This window comes from Suricata suricatta, chromosome 6 (genome assembly GCF_006229205.1).
Source record: "Suricata suricatta isolate VVHF042 chromosome 6, meerkat_22Aug2017_6uvM2_HiC, whole genome shotgun sequence".
Taxonomy (NCBI): Eukaryota; Metazoa; Chordata; class Mammalia; order Carnivora; family Herpestidae; genus Suricata; species Suricata suricatta.
In genome coordinates, this window is record NC_043705.1 from 25567213 (window position 1) to 25586762 (window position 19550).

The following is a 19550-nucleotide window of genomic DNA, read 5'->3' on the forward strand; positions in this document are numbered from 1 at the left end:
AAGGCCCTATCCACTTCAGTCCTAACTCACCCCTCACCCTGGATCTTGCCTTTATCTGGTCCAGATGTCCCCTTTTTGCTGCTGACCTCCTGACCAGGCCCAGCTCCAGTGCTGTGCCACCTATCAAGTCTTCCTTGTTACCCTCTGCCCTCTGAACTCATGGCCTAAGGGATGGAGCTTTTTACTAGATTTGCATCTTTAATTACAGGAGTGATACATGCTTGTAAAAACATTCCCACATTGTAGACACGTACATGTTAAAATGAGTGTGTGTCATCCCAACACTTCTTTCCCTAGAACTGGCTCAGTTAACAGTCAGGCAGACCCTTGGGTACTCATTTTACCCAACAGGAGAGGGGCCCTTGGAGACCTTCCATAACCACTTGACATGATGGTGGCAGGTGGGGACAGAAATGAGCGTAAATGAGAGAAGGTTTCAGAGGTCGTGATCTGGGTTGACTTTAAAAGAAAATGTTCAAGATCCATCTGTGAGACCCCTTGATTTCTTTCAAAGAACAGAGCCCCAGAGAAGCATTTCCAGTTCATATGGGAACATCCATTCTATTCTAAGAACCAGAAACTCAAGTTCAAAAGGCACGCAGGTGTCTGGAAAATCCTCTTGCCCTAGCACTACTCCTACTACAAGCCTGGGCAGAGCTGAACTGGAAGTCTGGCTGTTGTTGTATGACTGCCTAGGTGTGCAAACCCCAGGGCTTTGTCCTGATGGCCAGGGGGAATCAAGGAAAAGTTTGCAGAAGAAGAGTAACATGTTGTTAGACATAGACCATGAGCTGGAGGTGATAAGTTCGGAAGAAGTGAATCCTTTTGAGTAAACAATAATGGTAGTCTGGTCTTGGGCAGACACGGTAGAATATGAGAAGAGGGAGAATTCAACACAACAGATGGAGGGTGAGGGACAGGAAGGAAACTGTAGCTCAGGTGTTGTGGATATGGGTTCCAGATTGACAGTTGCATTTACCAAACAGTTGTTAACTGAATTGGACTCAGAATGTGAGGACCTAGGTATCCCTACACTCTTTCATTGACAAAGAATCGAAGGCAATGATAACCCCTAATCTGGCCTTCTAGGTGCCTAGAGAGGACTAGTCAATCAGTGCCGACCTGACTGGTCACCCAGATCTTGATTCAAGCATGTCAGGTACACATAGAGTCTGCTAGACACCATAATCTTGAAACAGACATTCCAGCTACACAGCTGACCACTTCCAGCCAACCCACTGCTCACTGACCACAAACCCAATATCCCCAGTTGATCAGCAACACTCAGAAACTTTAGTTTTTGAATACAGAACACAGATAATTCATTTCTTCTCTTCCCCAGCCCCGTGCCTTAGATGCTCTGCTGTAATAATTTCTCTGTTTGGCAGTAAAACTTTTCCACTCAGCACTCAATTTCTAGTCTCTTGTCCTATCTGAAGCCAGAAGCTCCCACCAGCTCCCACAAAATTGAACATTCCCTATATGTTCTTTGCACAATTCTGATATTCTGCACTATTTTCTTTTGTCTTTGAGCTCTCCTTGGTACCTGGGGGTGCAATGAATAGCCCAACAGGAGCCTGGTGTGTTGTGTGAGGCCAGGAAGCTTGCAGGGTTGGGGACTTTGGTCTGGGGCTTTGGGAGAGGAATATAAGTAGGAATCCCAAAGCCTCAGTTCTGGTCTCTAACTCCTCAGGTAACCTTTCTTTAGGCCTGTCCCTTCTCCAGCCCCCAGGTCTTTGCACAATGCTGCTCTTTCTGCCTGGAATACTCTTCCCCTTCTTCTTTTTGTGTTTGGCTCATCCTTCTGGTCTCTGCTGTCTCAGAGAAACTTCACTGACTTCTTGGTTCAGATCAGATTCCGTAGGTAAATATTTCCATAGACACATGTTCCATTACTTCTTTCCCTTCATTAGGGGTTTTTGTTTGTTTGCTTGTTTGCCACCATCTGTCTTCCCCACACGACCGTGCCTTCCATGGGAGAGAGGTTCTGTCTTGTATGACTCACTGCTATATCCCTAGCTTATAGCTAGGACCTGTCCAGGAGTAAGCACTGAACAGATGAATGAATGAACCAACAGATGTACTGATGGATAGTTTTCACCTGATAAAACAAAAAACTCAATTGGATAGGATCCTCTCCAGTACTGATATAATTTTCTATGCCTTTATTGTTTCATCTCTCAAATAGGGAGAATGTTCCCTCCTTGCTGCTTTACTTCTTTATCTAAAATGACCCCAGTCAGTCTCATAAAATTTGAGATGCTTTAAAAACAACTTGGGTAAAGGCTCCCATCTGGCTCAAGAACCTTATTTTCTGGTACCCAATCACATATACATAACACTTGAAATAGAAATAGGCTGTGCCCCAAACCCCAGGCCCCACGGTCAGAGTTGGACTTAGATGGCATCTTCCAGGGCAGGATAAGTTTCTAGAGGCCTCAGCCACACCTCCTAGAGTTAGGGCAATAAAGACTCTTCTGTGTCCCCACAGCCAGACAGGAAATGTAGATGAATGTCACAGCTTAGAACTGGGAATTGTGCCCCATGAGGAGCCCAGAGTGCTTTGCTTGTTTGTCCATCTGTCTGTCTTCAGTGATGGACTGAGTGCAGGAGTTTTTCTCAGGCAGAGCCAGAGGTCTGGCATAGGGCCCAGTGAGTCATCTTTCAGGAGTCTAGGCTGCATGAGAAGGCTGCCTGTGCCCTCCTTTGCTTTTGCTGCTGCAGGTGGACCTCACTCACTGAAGTCTGGGTCTGCTCATAAGATGGACCAGGAGGAGGAGACCATCTCTATAATCTCCACCAAGGAATTCTATCCAGCCATCCTCTCCCAAAGGGCCAGGAACTGCTCATTCCTATCGCCCCTATCCCATTCTTGAGGAAACATGCCCCTCCTGAAAGGGATAGCTGACTGAACTAGAAGGATGACCTGTCCAGAGGCTGAAGTGAGACAGAATTCCAGCCACATAAAAAATAGCACTACTATTCCTAAGAGCCAGGATAGGGAGTACCAGCTCCTAGCAAATCAACAAGGACATGGAAAGACTGAGAAAACTCAGTGAGGGAAAGGAGGAGGCTTTTGATTCTGGAGGAGCCTTTTCAGTGGCTTAAGAATGCAATGCCCATTATACAGAAGGGTGAGCTCCTTTCCATGGGGATCAGTTTTTGATGGTACCCTGGGAACAGCCAAAGTATTCATTATTCTAAAGAAAGGTAGCCCCTTGACCTCACTCTTTGATGTGCCAATCTGTGCCTTCCCCTTCTGCTCAGATTTCCATTGATTCTCACTGTGCTTGCTGGTTCCTGGTTAGTTTAGGACAACCTAGCTGGCCCAGGCCCTCCTTAAATTTCCAAGGGTCTATACAGTCACTATCAAAATTCCAACAGTGTCTCTTGTTGTTGTTGTTTGTTTCCTGGTTTTTGTTTGTTTGTTTGTTTTTGTTTTTGCCTTCAGATAGAGAAAAAAAAAACTCATCCTGAAATTCAGATGGAAACTTGAAGGGGCACCTGGCTAGCTCATGTGGTAGAGTGTGTGGCTCTTGATCTTGGAGCTGTGGGTTTGAGCCACACATTGGGTGCAGAGATTACTTAAAACAAACAAACAAATGGGATCTCACAGAATCTCGATAGCCAAAACAATGTTTAAATGAACAAAGTTAGAGGTCTCATATCTCCTGAATACAAAACTTACTTGAAGCTATAGTAATCAAAACAGTGTGGTACTGGCATAAAGACAGACAGACAGACAAATGAAGCAGAATGAAGTGCCCAGAAATAAATCCTCACATATATGGTCCAATACTCTTAAACAAGGGTGCCAAGACCATTCATGGGGAAAAGGACAGTCTTTTCAACAAGTAGTACTGGGAAAACTGAGTATATGGACCCAAAGGATGAAGATGGATCTTTACCTCACACCATCAACAAATATTAAGACAAAATGGATCAAAGACCTAAACATGAGAACTAAACTATAAAACTTGTAGAAGAAAAAATAAGGGAAATTTTTCATGACATTGGATTTGGCAGTGATTAATTGAATATGACACCAAAAGCCCAGGCAACAAAAGAAAAATAGATGAATTGGCTTCATCAAAATGAAAAACTTTTGTACATCAAAGGACATGACCAACAGAGTGAAAAGGAACCCTACAGAGTGGGAGAAACATTTGCAAATCGTATACCTGATAAAGGGCTAATGTGCAGAATATCTAAAGAACTCCTACAATTCAACAACAAAAGAAATGCAAATTACCAGATTTAAAAGTGGGCAAAGGACTTGAATAGATATTTCTTCAAATAAAATATACAGATGGCCAATAAACACATAAAAAGGTGCTCGACATCACTAATTATTAGGAATATCAAAATCAAAATCCCTATGAGATTCCACTTCGCATCCATTTGGGTGACTATTATTAAAAAAAAAACTACACAGGAAATAACACATTTTGGCAAGGATGTGAAGAAATTGGAAGCCTTGTGCATTGCTAGTGAGAATGTAAAATGGCAGCACCACTGTGGTAAACAACACCTCAACAAATTAAACACAGAATTACCATATGATCCAGCAAATCCACTTCTGGACATGTGCCTAAACAAACTGAAAGTAGGGACTTAAACAGATGTTTGTACCCTCGAATTAATAGCACCATTATTTACAATAGGCAAAAGGTGGTAACAATTCAAATGCTCATCAGTGGATACGTGGATAAGCAAAATGAGGTCTAGACAGACAATGGAATATTACTCAGTTTTAAAAAGGGAGGAAAAAAGTTGCATGGGGATGAGGCACTTAAATCTGTAACTATTCTCCTCTGGGAGCTTACTCTCAGGATCCTGGGAGATAGCGAGTAAGGTGGTGGGGGACAGAAGAAGGGGACTGTGTGGCCCCCACCCCCATCACCAACCTCCCATTGTTTTTGCCTCTCTAACTCCTGCCCATCCTTCAAAGCCCTTCTCTGGTCCTCTCCCACTTCCTCTGGGATGGCACCTCTAGCCCTCCCTGCTCCCCCTCAGAGCAGGTACTGAGTGTCCACTCCTTCCTACTCCAACAGTCCTGCTGCCCTTGTCCTGGACTCTCTCCTCAGGGGACGGAAGCCTCTCTGCCCAAGGCAAGTTCTCTCCCTCCAAGGCTGGAGGCCGGCAATACTTTACACAGTGTCCTTGTCTGCAAAATGGGGCTTTTGGATATCTACTTCTCACTGTTGTTGTACATGTCTGACAACATAATAAATATAAAGCTCTTAAGCACAGTGAAGGATCCATAGTAAGTGCTCAATATATTATTACTGTTAGGAGTATTCTTCATACTGGCCTGGACTACTCCTCCTGTGCCTGTCTACCAGTTACTCCTCATCCAGTTCCACTCCTACTTCCACCACAGAGCCTTCCTATCCACCTCAGACCACACCGACTTTCTATGAGGCATGTTGGAATTTAAGGTAAATAAATCTGACTTTATGGTATTTTCACAAAATTAAATGACTTAATCCACATAAAATGCTTGCAATAGTGCTGGGCACATACAATGTGCTCAGTAGGAGTGAGCAGTGATGATGATGGTGTCATTGATGATGAGTTGTGGTTATTTCACATGTATGTTCTTTGTGTTGTCTTGATTGTGACTGCCACTCTTAAGTAGGTAGATTTAAGAGTAAAGAAAGATGACGACAAGAGGTGATAGGCATTGGGGAGATGGATTCAGGTTCAGCAAGAATTCTCAGAGCCTTGGATGGGGTTTGGCAGACTGGGATGTCTTCCTGGTCTTAAAAGAGGAGTAAGAAACAGTTTAAAGGTCAGGAAGATGGGAGAGTCTTGGTAAAGCTAGAGGCATGCAGAAGGAAGTCACTGTGTGGCTGAATGTTGCAGTCAAGGTAACAGTCTCTAGCTGGAGCTAGATTGGGCAGGACCTTTACCCATAGGGATCATAGTCCTGTGGAGGGTTTGCAGCAGGAGAGAGACCCCTTTGACTTAAATCCTGAGCTCACTCTGGCTGTTGGGTGGAGAATGGACAGTAGGGGGCATGGAAAGGAGCATGCTACAGGCATTTACAAGAGAAGTGGTGATGGCTTGGCCCAGGGAGTAGCAGTGGAGGTGGAGGGTTAGGGACCATGTCTGGAGGTGTTGGGAGGAAAAGATGCTGGGTTGGCCATGGGGCTGAAGGACTCACTGCCCAGGGGGCTTGGGTGGATAGGTGGGTGGCAGTGCTGTTTCCTGAGCTCTGACCAGTGGAAAATGAGGTTGAAGCGACAAGGCTGGCACATGATTGTTGAGAGGTTAGTGATTACCAACTTCTCACACCTGTGCTGGTTACACATCACAGCTCCTACATTCAGAAAGTTCTTTGAATCTAGCCCTGACTACCAGCTGCAATTTGAACTCAGGCCATTCTATACAGCCCTTAGTGAGTCTGCTTAGTGCTGAGAGGCAGTGGGACTGAAGCATGGGCTGGGGGCCACGGGCTTAGGTGGTGGATATGCCTCTTGCAAGTGCCTGTCAGGCTCAGACCCAGGGAGCCCGTGCCAGGGTGCGTGGGATGGAGGACCCGGTACAGAAGCCTCCTGCCCCAGGTGCTTCAGGTCCACACATGCCCCTCATCCTGCCTCTGGAGACTTCTCAGAACAGAAGCATCCCCCAGGCCCTCAAGAAGGCCCTTCTTCATGAATCCTTCAGAGGTAGGAGGTGGAGATTAAAAACACACACACACACACACACACACACACACACACACACACACAAAAACTCTGATCTAGATGCCAGACACAAAATCCAAGAAATTGCTCACTAGAGGGCAAAGTTTCAGAAACCTAGGCAAGGGACCCTGCCCCTTTGTCTGATTAGAATGGCTGGTCAGGAGAGGCTATGGCATTGGGGAGTTTTCAGGGGTGAGGCCTGAGCCCTGCCCAGGCAAAACTCCTTCCAGAGCCAGACTGCCCCACACCTCATCTTACCAAACTGCAGGTGGGGGACTAGGATACCATGTTGAGCACTCTTTGGTCCTGCCTTTCTAGCTGACCAGTTTGGACCCTCAAAACCCCCAGACCTACTGAACACTGACTTAATATGTATTTGGGTCCTGTCAGCAGCTTCCTCATTCCTGATCTCCATTTTTGTCCTTCTGGAAGCATCCTGGAAGCCTGCTTCCCAACACCCTCAGGAAAAGTGTCCCAGTCTTGGCCTGTCATGAGCTCCCCATCCCCAGGAGCTAGAATTGCATAACTAGCTTGCTCAAGCTTCCTTCTCCTGTCCCTCCACTTGCCACTCAGCTCTCTTGGTCCTGGCTCCCATCCATGTCTGGCACAGTCACAGGTCTCTAGGGGGTAAAGAGATGAGTACTGGAAGGGAGTAAGTTCACCTGGGTTCCAGCTGGCTAGGACAGAACTGGGGACTTGTCCCAGCAGAGGTAGCATTTTGGAAGTCATTAAGTCTGGAGGGGCAGGGTGAATTAATGAGGGCAGTAGCTCTCCCTCACTCCTGAGCAGAAGCTTGTCTGGTGGAACCTTGAGAGGCAGGCCTTTAGGGGAATTGCCCTGTGACAGTGTGCTCTGTCCCCATGACAGAGCTTTTACAGCTTGAGTGTTGAGGATACCTTCCTTATAGGAGTGGAGTCTCTAGGATCCTCAGCCCCAGGCCTGGCTCTGCCCTGAAGTCAGACAGAAACATCTGCTATGATCCCCTTCCTCACAATTCTATGAGCCCCCCCGAACCACCCTCTCCTGGCTGGGCTCCTGGATTTGCTCCAGAGGGCTGGACTGGGATGGGAGTGGTCTCACCAAGTGTGCAGGGTCCACTTCAGCCCTGCACACCGGGAGTGTAGTGACTCCCACCTTCCATGTCCAGATAGGGACTCTGGCCAGGGTGACCCCTCCAGCCCCAGGGAGCTCCTTAAGGGCTCCCCAGATGTCAGGCCGTTTGACTCTGTTTCTGGTACTGCCCTGTGATAGAACACCAAATTTCCCAAGGATAGAAGATTAGGTAGTCAGGAAGAGGTGGGGAATGATACAGTGTAGAGAGAAGGAGTGAGCAAAAGGGTGCAGACCCTTTCCTCCTTGCCCCTTGTTCACACCCCTCTCTGACCAAATGATTCTTTCACTTGGCACCACAGCAGATCTGGGAAGAAAGACACTGAAATCTTGGGGGGGGGGTGTCTGGATATTTGGGTACATGGGATCAGAGATGGCAGGATTGCTAAGAGAAACCACCAGAAAACAGTGGTGACCTAGGAAGGAATCCCTGTGGGCCCGGCAGCCTATTCTAAAACTAGATGGCAGGCAACCACTTTGGGAGGCCTGAGGGACCCTCACCCTTTCAAAGAAGCTTGAATGTTGCTGACTCCTGCAGGGTCAGGCTAGCAAGAGCCTGGTACAACCTCCCACAGTGCTGTGAAAAGAGCCCTCAGGAAGTCAGACTGCTGGGTCTCAGTGTCACTTTGGCCATTTGCCAAAGTTTTCTGAGTTTCTGCTCCTCTTTGAGCCTTACCTCCTGCATCTGTAAAATGGGTATCATCATTCCAAGGGATCAAAAGAAGTCTATTTTATTCCTAAATATCTCCCTTCTCTGCTTGTTGTCCATTCCAAAAGCCCACTGTCCTTAGCAAGTTCTGGTTAAGCATTGCCCTAGTCAGATACTTTTGAAAGGTGGCTGGGGGCTTGCCAAGCTTCTCATCTTTGTGGGGGGAATACATTCTTTGGATGCCATTATGCCCCTTTCTCCCGAGTTGGTCGTGCCGCCATTAATAAAAATCTCTAGACAGCACTCTTGTCTGCTCCCCTGGTGCTATGCCCAGATGATTGCAAACCAAAGGACTGGAGCTTGGACAAAGATGTCAACATAACATCCCTTGGCTAATGGGAGCCTAAGCTGTCATTGGCCTATGCAGGACTCTGACACTCAGCCACGCCACCCTCTTGATCCACCCTCTTTGAATCAACACCTATTGGCTGAGCCCTTATTTTGTGCCTCACACCTTGACAGACTGAGAGGCAGGGAGTGGGCAGATGTTTCTTACTCCTCTTTTAAGACCATGGCAGCCAGGGATTTGATCAGGGAATGCCCTAAGCGAGGCCCTGATTCTGACCGGAAAATTGGATTTGAGGGCTTGAGGTCCTCCAGTACCACCCTGTGGTTAGGGCAGCCCCAATCTTACAGCTTCCTTGATGACCACCTAAAACCTTCACCAATCCGTATGGAACCAGAGCAGGTCTGGTAACCAGGTGCCTAAGGCCACTTCTTAGTTCTGAATTCAGGGTGGGCAGGGGTGGCTCCCTGCCTCTCAGTCTTCTTTTCTTCCTTTGCTGTGCAAAGCTGAGCACCAGGCAAGACTCCTCCCTGTCTCCTGTTATTTGTGGCTTTGATCCTGGTCCCCGTCTCTCTGTACAAGGTACAAGGTACAAGGTATAACACTGTCATGATGCCAGACTCTTTGGTTGACCAGAGCTGCTCTGGATGGACAAGGCAACTGGCAGAGAGAGGGTGCCAGGCAAGGGCAGGGACCTTGGGGAACTGGGCACAATCTGCCTGGCCACCAGGTACCAGCCCCTAAGACAACTGTGGGGGCAGGATCAAGGGACCTGAGTCAGGACTTGGGTAAGCCAAGGCTCCAGAGCCAGCCTGCCTGGCTATGATTCCTGGCTCCTCTGATGACAGTTCACCTAATTTCTCTAAGACTTGCTTGTTGCTAACTAAAAAATGGGGATGGCAACAGTATCTGCCTTGTAGATAGAACTAAATGTGACAATGTTTGCAAAACACCGAGCACCATGCTGGACCACAGAAGCAGTACTTAGTATCTTTAGGACATGGGTCCACTGACCCCAGACTATACCCTTCCCACTGCAGGAACCCCATCCCCTGCAGCCCCTAATCAGGTCCTTTTCTCTCTCCCTCCTTTCCCATCCAAACTGGCACGTCTTTGGGGACTTAATTCCTCAGACAGAACCACGACAAATGGTGTCTGCCTGTAGAGCTGGACTGCTCACTGGGCACCATCACAGAATTGTTTTTTGGATGACCTTCCCCCCAGAGGTCACTCATTGTTGCTATCATCAACCCTCCCAAGAAGGGTGGTTGATATTAGAGTCCTTTCATTTTGCAGAGGCCCTGGGAGATAAAGTGACAGTGCTCACGATCTCATATCTAGGGGAAGAGGATGGAGCTACAACTGGGGCCAAAGGTTAAACCAACTCAGCCACAGAGGCAGTCTCTGGTCTCAAGATTTCTCCCTCTCTTGGTCCTTTTTTCCTTCCTTCTTTGCTTCCTTCCTTACTCCCCAAGAGTCAGAGCCCTCCCAGAGCCCACACAATGGCCACTGAGACAGAGTAGCAAACTGAGGCAGGGACATGTAGAAGTGATCTTCCCAATACAGCTGAGTCTCCAGGAGAAAGATCACAGGGCACTAAAGAAAGAGGCCAAAGGGGAAGGAAATGGGAGAGTCTGGGAAAGTTTCTATGTGAGTGGCTGTCAGGACAGGCCATTCACTCGGACACTGCCTGACTCATAGGAGAGAGGAATTTGGGTTTCAGAGGTCATCTCATCCCACCCTATTTTTGAATCATTTCTTCCACAGGTGCTCCTCCACCCCACATAACACGGAGCTCACTACCTCCCGGGACACCCCTAGGGTACGTATTGCCCTTTGCTCCTTGACCTCTTCTGGGGCTCAAACTTGGCTTTCTGCTGCACTGTCCTGTCCCTGACCGAATAAGGGCAGAGCCTAGGCAGCAGCAGGGGGGTGGTGTACGCCTGCTGCTTCTCTCTTGACAAGGTTCCAGGGTTAGGGGACTAATCTGTAAGCAAGATAGGGACTTTCTGGAGACTGCATCTCTCCAGAGGGCAGAGCTAAGTATTGATGTGGCGGTGTTCCCTGGGGGCCCAGCCCTGTGCCCAAGAGTTTCCGTCAGAGTGGAGGTCAAAGGGAAACTCAGGGCTGGGGAATTCTGCCACCACGTGAAACCAGGCTGGGAGTTCAGGAGACTCGTAATCAGTATCACTGGATTTGCCCCAAGATGATAAATATTTGTAATGTGTTAGCCCCCAACCCAGGGGATGTCCTGGTTCCTTAGGAAGGTCCAGGGGACCTGTTAGCAACAGGAAGGACAGGACATGGCACCTAAGGGATAAGAAGTATCTGAGGTTTTATAAACTCTGGCCCCTACCACTCAGTAGCTGTGTGACCTTCAGCAAGTAGCTTGGCCTCTCTGACCCTTGGTTTCTTTTTCTAACAGCAATAATGGTGCCCTCTTCAGAGCCTTGTTGGAGGTCACAAAAGACACGATTCCTGCTAAGTACCTAGCATAGTGTGAGCGCTCTGAAAATGCCAGCCTTTGTTACTATTTGCAGCAGGTGGGGAAACCCGTGGGAAATTCGGGCGCCTCTGGGAAGCTGGGGGTGGTGGGCCGGCTTTCCCGGAGCCAGGGGGCGGGGTAGGGGCGGAGCGTCGCAGGCCGGGTCCCGCCTTCGCGGTCCGGCTCCTGGGGGGCCCGCGGAGCTTCCCTGCGCCCTAGGCAGCTGAGTCACTGTGGCTGGTCCGGCCGTTGGCCTTATCTCCAGACGTCGCTACCCCCAAAAGTCCCCAGCCTGCCCGTCGGGCTACATCTAATTTGCGCCAAGTCCCTCTGATAGTTCTGGAAAAATTCCCAGGGGCCCATGAGTTTGGGGTCCCAAGCAAAGAGAGAGCCTCCTTCCGGGCTGTCTAGAGGTATCCAGAAAGCCCTTGCGCAGAAAACTCCCTGCGCCTGCCGGCTTAGTGCCTATCTTTCCACCATTGGCTAAACTTTCCTTGGGAGTAAGCGTTGTCTTCTGCAGATTCCTCTTTTTTTAAAAAAGACGTATTCCCACCCAATGCTTTGAAGGGGAAACCAGAAGACTGGAGCACCGGCGGAGATAGACCTTAGGCGCCAAGAAGGGGAGGAGGATTGAGGGGCGGGCCTGGGATTTGGCTGCCTCCGAGTCTCCCTCAGGCACCGCCTGCCCCTCTCCCAGCCCCCAGGACTCTAGGGGAAGTGCCGGGTGGGGGAGGGGAAACAGAGCTGACAGATTCTGTAAACAGAGCCGGTTTGGGCCTTGGCCAAGGACGGGGTGTCCTGCCCAGCCTGGGTGTGAGGCCCATCCACGGCTCTCCAGGACACCCCGCCCTGCCCGGCTGGCCCAGTGGTGCCCAGCCCACAGCCAGCCAGGATATGTTGAGTTTTGGGAAGTGTCCAGTTCCCTCTTGGGGAATGTGCCCCCGACTGGGTTCTGAGGAGTGGGGGCTTCTAAGAACTGTCACTGGTCGTTCATTCACCAAGTGCCAAACTTAGGTATAGGGACAGTCCTATGGTCCCTGCCCATGGGAAAAGCTGGTACTGGGTTATGGCCACATGCCCATTTCTAACTCTGATCTGACCCCATACCCTGCTCTTCTGCTATCTGGGGCAGAATCCCTATGGGGTAGAGAAGCTGAGAGAGGGGGTCGGGTTCTAAGAATACTTCAAGGCCCAGTGCTGCCCTTTGGCTTCTTGCCAAGTGTGGTATCTCATGCCCCTGGCTTCACAGGGACAACCCAGAGAGCAGTAAGGAATGACCTGGAAAGAAGGAATGGGAAAGGACAGGCATACTCAAAGATATTCAATGTTGGAAGAAATAACTAGCTGTGGGTATGAGGTGGGGAGAGGGGTCTCTGTGTTTAAGGGAACAGGTGGCCCAGAGATACTGGCACCCCAGCAGGTGGAGATAGCTGTGGGCTGTGCCTTAGAGGAGAATACGTAAGATATAGAGAAGGGTCCTGGTGGAGGAGGAGAGAGGTTAGCCACTGAAATTTGTAGGCTGGGCCACAAGTGCTAATTATAGGTTCTGGACTTTATTGTTGGGGTGCTGTGTTCTTGGATGATAGTGGGTGGGGTGGACAAAAGGTCCCAAGGACAAATATGTTTGGGAAACACTATGTTCAAAAAAGCTAAACACCATTTACTGGGCTTTATCAAAACCTTTATTTCATATACTAATTATTGGCATCTTTGTTGTCCAAGAGTGGGGAGGGTATGGGGAAGTCCCCCCTCACACCTTAAGGCCAGCGTCATGGGACTTGTGCTCTTCTGAAAATACCAGAGCCCAAGGCTTAAGAAATATGTCTTTCTTGCTGACTCTGGCCCACATGGAATGGGTGGGCACATGTAGACTTTCCTAGAAACCATGGCTTCCTAGAAACCCAGATTCAGTGACCATCTCTTCAAAGAGGCTAGCCTATAGAAGCCAGGCATGGGGTGATGGTCCTAAGAGAATGTTTTATGAATGAGTTTGGCAGGCTCAAGATTCTGGGTCCCAGGCTCTAGGCAATATCCTACTCCCCAGATCAGGTCACCAGCACAGCATCAGTGAATCTGGAATACCTGGTCATGGAAGATACAATATAGTTAGTGATAACATCTTGTATGCAGTGTGAAAGTAGGCTGAGAAAGGAAGGTCAGTGGGAGACAGCATCTCTCGCACAGCACCTCTCAGGAAAGGCTCCAAAATGAGGCCGGGTGTGGTAAGCCTTTCCAGGTGGCTAAGTTTTAGTGGTATAGGAAGAGAGGACTGGCCTGGCCAGTCTGGCCAGCATCAGGGGAGAAGGCTGGAAAGGCCCCACAGAATCAGCTTCACCAGCTTCTTTGATGGGCTGGATCTCAGGCTGAGGAATGTAGTGTGTGTTCTGTGAATTTACAGAATACATACTCTGGAGCCCTCTCTTCCAAGTCTCACGTCTTCTTTCATGGCCAGATAAGCCTCCCAAATCTTTTCCCTGTGTTTTCCTTTCTTCCTTGCACATATCACTCCCCATTCTGTCACTTTCCAATACCTGACTATGGCATTGAAATGCCTTTGGCTGGCTGGAGGTCATCAGAATCCTCCTGATTCTCAGATCCATTAAAATGTATTTATTTCTATTTATTTTTTATTTAAGTAATTTCTATACCCAACGTGGGGCTCAAACTCATAACCCCGAGATCACATGCCCAATCAACTGAGCCAGGTAGGTGCCTCTGATTTTTTTTTAATAACTTGATTGACATATAATTCACATATCATACAATTCATCTATTTAAGGTATAGAATTCAGTAGTTTTTAGTATATTCACAGAGAGGTGCAGTGATCACCACAATCAGTTTTTAGGGCATTTCATTACCCTTCTCCTCAAAAAATCATACCCATTAGGAGTCATTTAACTTTTCCCCTGTACCCCACCTCCAATGGATTAGATAATGACCAATCTACTTGCTGTCCTTTTTTTTTTATTATTATTATTAACTAAGCTCTGCGCCCAGCATGGGGCTCAAACTCACATCTCCAAGATCAAGAGTCATATGTTCCATTGACTGAGCCAGCCAGGCGCCCCGATTTTCTGTCTTTATGGATTTGCCTATTCTGGATATTTCATTTAAGTAGAATCACACAATATGTGGTCCTTTGTCGCTAGCTTCTTTCACTTATGTAAGGTTTTCATGATTTATCCATGTTGTAGCATGTTTTAGAATTTCTTCCCTTTTTACGACTGGATAATATTCCATTGTACAGATATACTTCATTTGATTTATCCATTTATCAGTTCATGGACTCTTGGGTTGTTTTTACTTTTGGGATATTATGAATAATGCTGCTATGGACATTTATGTACAAGTTTTTACATAGATATATGTTTTCCTTTCCCTTGGGTATATCCCTAGGAGTAGAATTTCTGGATCATATGGTAGCTCTATGTTTAATCTTTAGAGGAATGTCAGATTGTTCTCCAAAGCAGTTGCACTATTTTACATTTTTACCAGCAGTGTATGAGGGTTCCAATTTCTCCACATCCTTGCCAACATTTGTTATTATCTGCTTAATTATAGCCATTCTAGTATTATGTATGATATAGTATCAGAGTATGGTTTCATTTGCTTTTCCCAGATGACTAATAATGATGAGTATTTTTTCATGTGCTTATTGGCAATTTGTATATATTCTTTAAAGAAATGTATATTCAGATCCTTTGCCCATTTTTAAATTGAGCATTTGTCTTTCTACTTTTGAGTTGTAAGAGTTCTTTATGTAATCTAGATAAAAGTCCCTTGTCAGATATATGATTTATAAAAATTTTCTACTGTCATATAGATTGTCTTGATACTTTCTTAATGATGCTCTCTGTAGCACAAAATTTTTAATTTTGATGAAGTCCAGTTCGGCTTCTTTGGTTGCCTGTGCTTTTGGTTTCATATCTAAGAAATGATTGCTTGGTCCAAGTAACAAATATTTACACCCATGTTTTAAGAGTTTGAGTTTTATTTCTTACATTTGTGTTTTTGATCTCTTTTGAGTTAATTTTTAGATATGGTTTGAGGTAGGGATCCAACTGCATTCTTCTGCACATGAACTTTCAGTCATTCCAGCACTGTTTTTCTTTTAGCCCATTAAGTTGTCTTGATGCCCTTGTTAAAAATTAGTTGACCTTAAACGCAAGAGCTTATTTCTGAATTTTCACTTTTATTCTATTATCTGTGTGTTTATTCCTTATGCCAATATCACATAGTCTTGATTACTGTAGCTTTGCACTCAGTTTTGAAAGCAGGATGTGTGAGTCCTCCAGCTTCATGGGTTTTATCCAGATTGTTTTGGTTGCCCTGGGTCCCTTGCATTTCCTACATGATATAGGACCAGCTTGTCAGTTTCTGCAAAGAAACCATAGGAATCTGATGGGGATTGCCCTGACTCTTGTAGGTTACCATCTCAACAATATTGTCATAGGATATCTACTCCACTTATTTAGGTCTTCTTTAATTTCTTTTTTCCCCTTAATTTCTCTCAAAAATGCATTATAATTTCAGTATATAACTCATATGCTTCCTTGATTATATTTATTCTTAAATATTTTATATTTTATTAAAGAGATTCTATCAGTAATTTAAAATCATCCCACAAAGATTTATTTTTTCCAGATAGAAAATGCCATTCATATACAAACTTTCCGAAGTTTAGAAGTTTCTACTTCCAAAAAACTAAGGTTATCCTCCTCAACTCATTTTATGGAACTAATATGACCCTGACCCCCAAATCTAACAGGGTCAGTATAGGAAAATTGGAGGCCAATCTTGTTTATGAATATACATATAAAACCCTAAACAAAATATTATTGAAATTTGTTGGAGTGCCTGGGTGGCTCAGTTGGTGACTGACTCTTGATTTCAGTTCAGGTCACGATCTCAGGGTTTGTGATGTAGAGCCCTCAGTTGGGCTCTGCGCTGACAGCTTGAAGCCTCCTTGGGATTCTCTCTCTGTCCCTCCTCCACTTATTCTCTCTCTCCCTCTCTCAAAATAAATAAACTTTAAGTTAAACAAAATTTATCATCATATAAAAAAGATAGTGCATATGACCAAGTTATAATTATCCTAGAAGTTCAAGCTTTGTTTAACTTTAAAAACCCAGTCAATGTAATTTATCACATTAATAGATTAAAGAAGAAAAATCTTCTAGTTATCTCAATGGATGCAGAAAAAGCATTTTATAAAATGCAACATCCATTGAATCAGATGGATAAATAAATGGGGGGAAATAACAACCTTGAGCCAAAATGGAACTGGAAAGAAACTTCCTTAATTTTAAAAAGGCTGTCTTTTAAAAAATAACTAATGCAAGCATCATACTTAGTGGTAAAACATTGGAAATTTTCCCTTTGAAAATTGGAACAAAACAAAGATATCCATTACCACCACTTTTATTCCACATTATACTGGAGATCCTGGCCAGCACAGTGAAGAAAGAAAAGGAATAAGGATTGGAAAAGGAAGAAACAAAATTTCCTTTATTTATAGATGTTTTGATAGTGTACAGAGGAAATTTTTTAAATGTTCTACATGTAATTAGAATTATTAAGAAATCCCAGCAAGTTTCTTGGACTTAAAAAAAAGTAAATATTACAAACCAATGTATTTAACATCAACAAAAAGAAAATTATATTTTCAAAGGATAGCATTTATAATATCATTTTAAAATACCAAATCACTAGGAATAAAGCTAATAAAATTTGAATAAGTCTCCAATGAGAAAAATTTAAAGAATTATTGTCATAAATTAAAGATCTTAATAAATGGAGCTATAGTATTCATGAATTGGAAGACTAAACTATTACAAAGATCGTCTCTTCTTCCCAAAGTGATCTATAGATTCAATTTTATTTCTATAAAAACTCATGAGGATTTTTTTGTGGAACTTGACAAGATGATTCCAAAATTTATGTGGACGTGTAGAAGGCCAAGAATAGCTAAGTCACTCTAGAGGAAGAATGAGGTTAGAGGAATTGCTGCTACTGTATCAGATTACTATAAAGCCATAGTAATTAAGAGAGTGGCATGGATTTGGGGATAGACAGTTCAATGGAATAGAGATGAGATTACAGAAATCGAGCTGTACATATCGAGATGCTTGGTTTTTGACAGAAGTGGCATGGTATAGCATTGGCAGAAAGACAGACTCTTAATAAACTTGGCTGGAACAACTGGGTATCTCTATAGGAAAAAAATGAAATTGAAACCCTACTTTACACATACACCAAAATTAACTTCAGGTGTATATGTACCTAAACAGAAAAGGCAAAACTGTAAAGTTTTAAAATAATAATGTAGAGGGGCACCCAGGTGGCTCAGTCAGTTAAGAATCTGACTTTCAATTTTGGCTCAGGTCATGATTTCACAGTTCGAGATCAAGCCCCACACTGGGCTCTGTGCTGACATCACGAACCCTGCTTGGGATTCTCTCTCTCCCTTTGTTCTTCCCCCGCACATGTGTGCATGCACTCTGTCTCTCTCAAAATAAATAAATAAACATTAATAATAATATTGTAGAAAAAATAATGAAAATGTAGAAGAATATATCCATAATCTTAGTAAAGGAAATGGTCTTAAACAAAACACAAAAAGGGGAGCCTGGGTGGCTCAGCCGGTTGAGCGTCTGAGTTCAGCTCAGGTCATGATCTTGTGGTTTGTGTGAGTTTGAACCCCATATTGGGCTCTGTGCTGACAGCTTGGAACCTGGAGCCTGCCTCAGATTCTGTGTCTCCCTCTCTCTCTGCCCCTCCCCCACTCACAATCTATCTCCCTCCTTCTCTCTCTAAAAAATAAATAAACATTAAACATTTTTAAATTTAAAAAAAACACAAAAAGCAATACTACAAAAGAAAGATGGATAAAATGAAGAATTTCTGTTCATCAAAGACAACATTAAGAGAGTGAAAAGGCACTCTACAGAGTAGCAAAAGATAATAATACAGATAAAACTATCAAAAGGCTTTTATCCAGAATATACACAGGACCCATGAGAAATAATAATAGAAGACAACCCAGTAGAAGAATGTGCAATCCAAACTCATCACGCTGTATATATGAAATATGTACAGCTTTTTGTATGTCAATCATACCTTAATAAAGTGGTTTTAAAACAAATAGATAAATAATAATAAAATAACTTGGGAAAAAGAAAAATGGGCAAAAGATAGGCAGTTTGAAAAAAAAAAGAAACCCAAAGGCCAGTAACCTAAAACTGTTCAACTTTTTTGGTAACTAGGAAAATGTCAGTCAAAATCACAGTAAAATATCACTACACACTTACCAAATTAACTAAGATTTTAAAAGTCACAATACCAAATATTACCAAAAACATTCATCTACATAAATTTACATAAAGATGTACAACCATTTTGGAAAAACAGTTCGGCATTATCCAAGTATGCTGAAAATAACATACACTACGAGCCAGCAATTCCATTCCTAGGCAAACATCCTACAGAAAAGAGTGTTAATAAGACAGGAAGCATGGACAAGAATGGTCATAGGAGCTCAGTTTGTCATAGCCCTGTCATAAATCTGGTTCCCAGGAAACAGATGCTGAGATGGAGTTTGGAGTGCAAGGTATTTATGACGGACATTAGGGATAAACATCAATGAAAGGAAGGGAGAGGAAGCAGGATTGAGCAGAAGAAGTCCAACTGTGATGCACATTCATTGACGTCTAAGCCAAGTTGGCAGGGAACTCTGGAGCAAATATTGTGCATCTGGATTGTCCCAGATTGGATTAAAATGGCCCAGCCTCTATATCCCTACTTTGCTCAGTCACTGGATGCAAGCTGCTCTGAGAAGGGGCAAGGCAACCCTCTGCAGCTCAGGCAGACCCTGAATAAACTACAGCTGCAGGTTTCTGCTTATCACACTCTCTGCAACTGGACAGCAAATCCTTCCTTGAGGAAGGATTTGGGTGACACATCTTTGCGTCAGCCACAAGCCCAAACCGGCAACAACTGAAATGACTATCAACCGAGCAACTGAAGGTTTAACTGAAGGTTAAACTCTGCTTTGCTCATAAAACATACCAGTAATTTCCCAGGGTTTCCTCGTGGCACTTTTGTGGTCCATCCATCCCAGGGCGATCACGGTTCCCATCCTTGTCAGTACTTGATTTGGTCGGTCTTGTTAAATTCTGGTCCTTCTAGTGGGTGCATTGTTTCCATTTATATTTCCCTAATGACAAATGATGTTGAGCATCTCATGTTGTTTACTTGTTATCTAAATA

General features: G+C 44.8%; 1 long non-coding RNA gene across 2 annotated transcripts in view; it reads left to right on the plus strand.

Moving 5' to 3' along the window:
* The window catches only part of LOC115294187, a 62057-nt gene that overhangs the window by 32793 nt on the left and 9714 nt on the right, over window positions 1-19550 (plus strand). For both annotated transcript variants that reach the window (XR_003909758.1, XR_003909759.1), the window contains exons 3-5: window positions 5296-5441; window positions 10565-10619; window positions 11223-11340. This is a non-coding gene — a long non-coding RNA (uncharacterized LOC115294187). The remainder of the gene's footprint in view (window positions 1-5295; window positions 5442-10564; window positions 10620-11222; window positions 11341-19550) is intronic.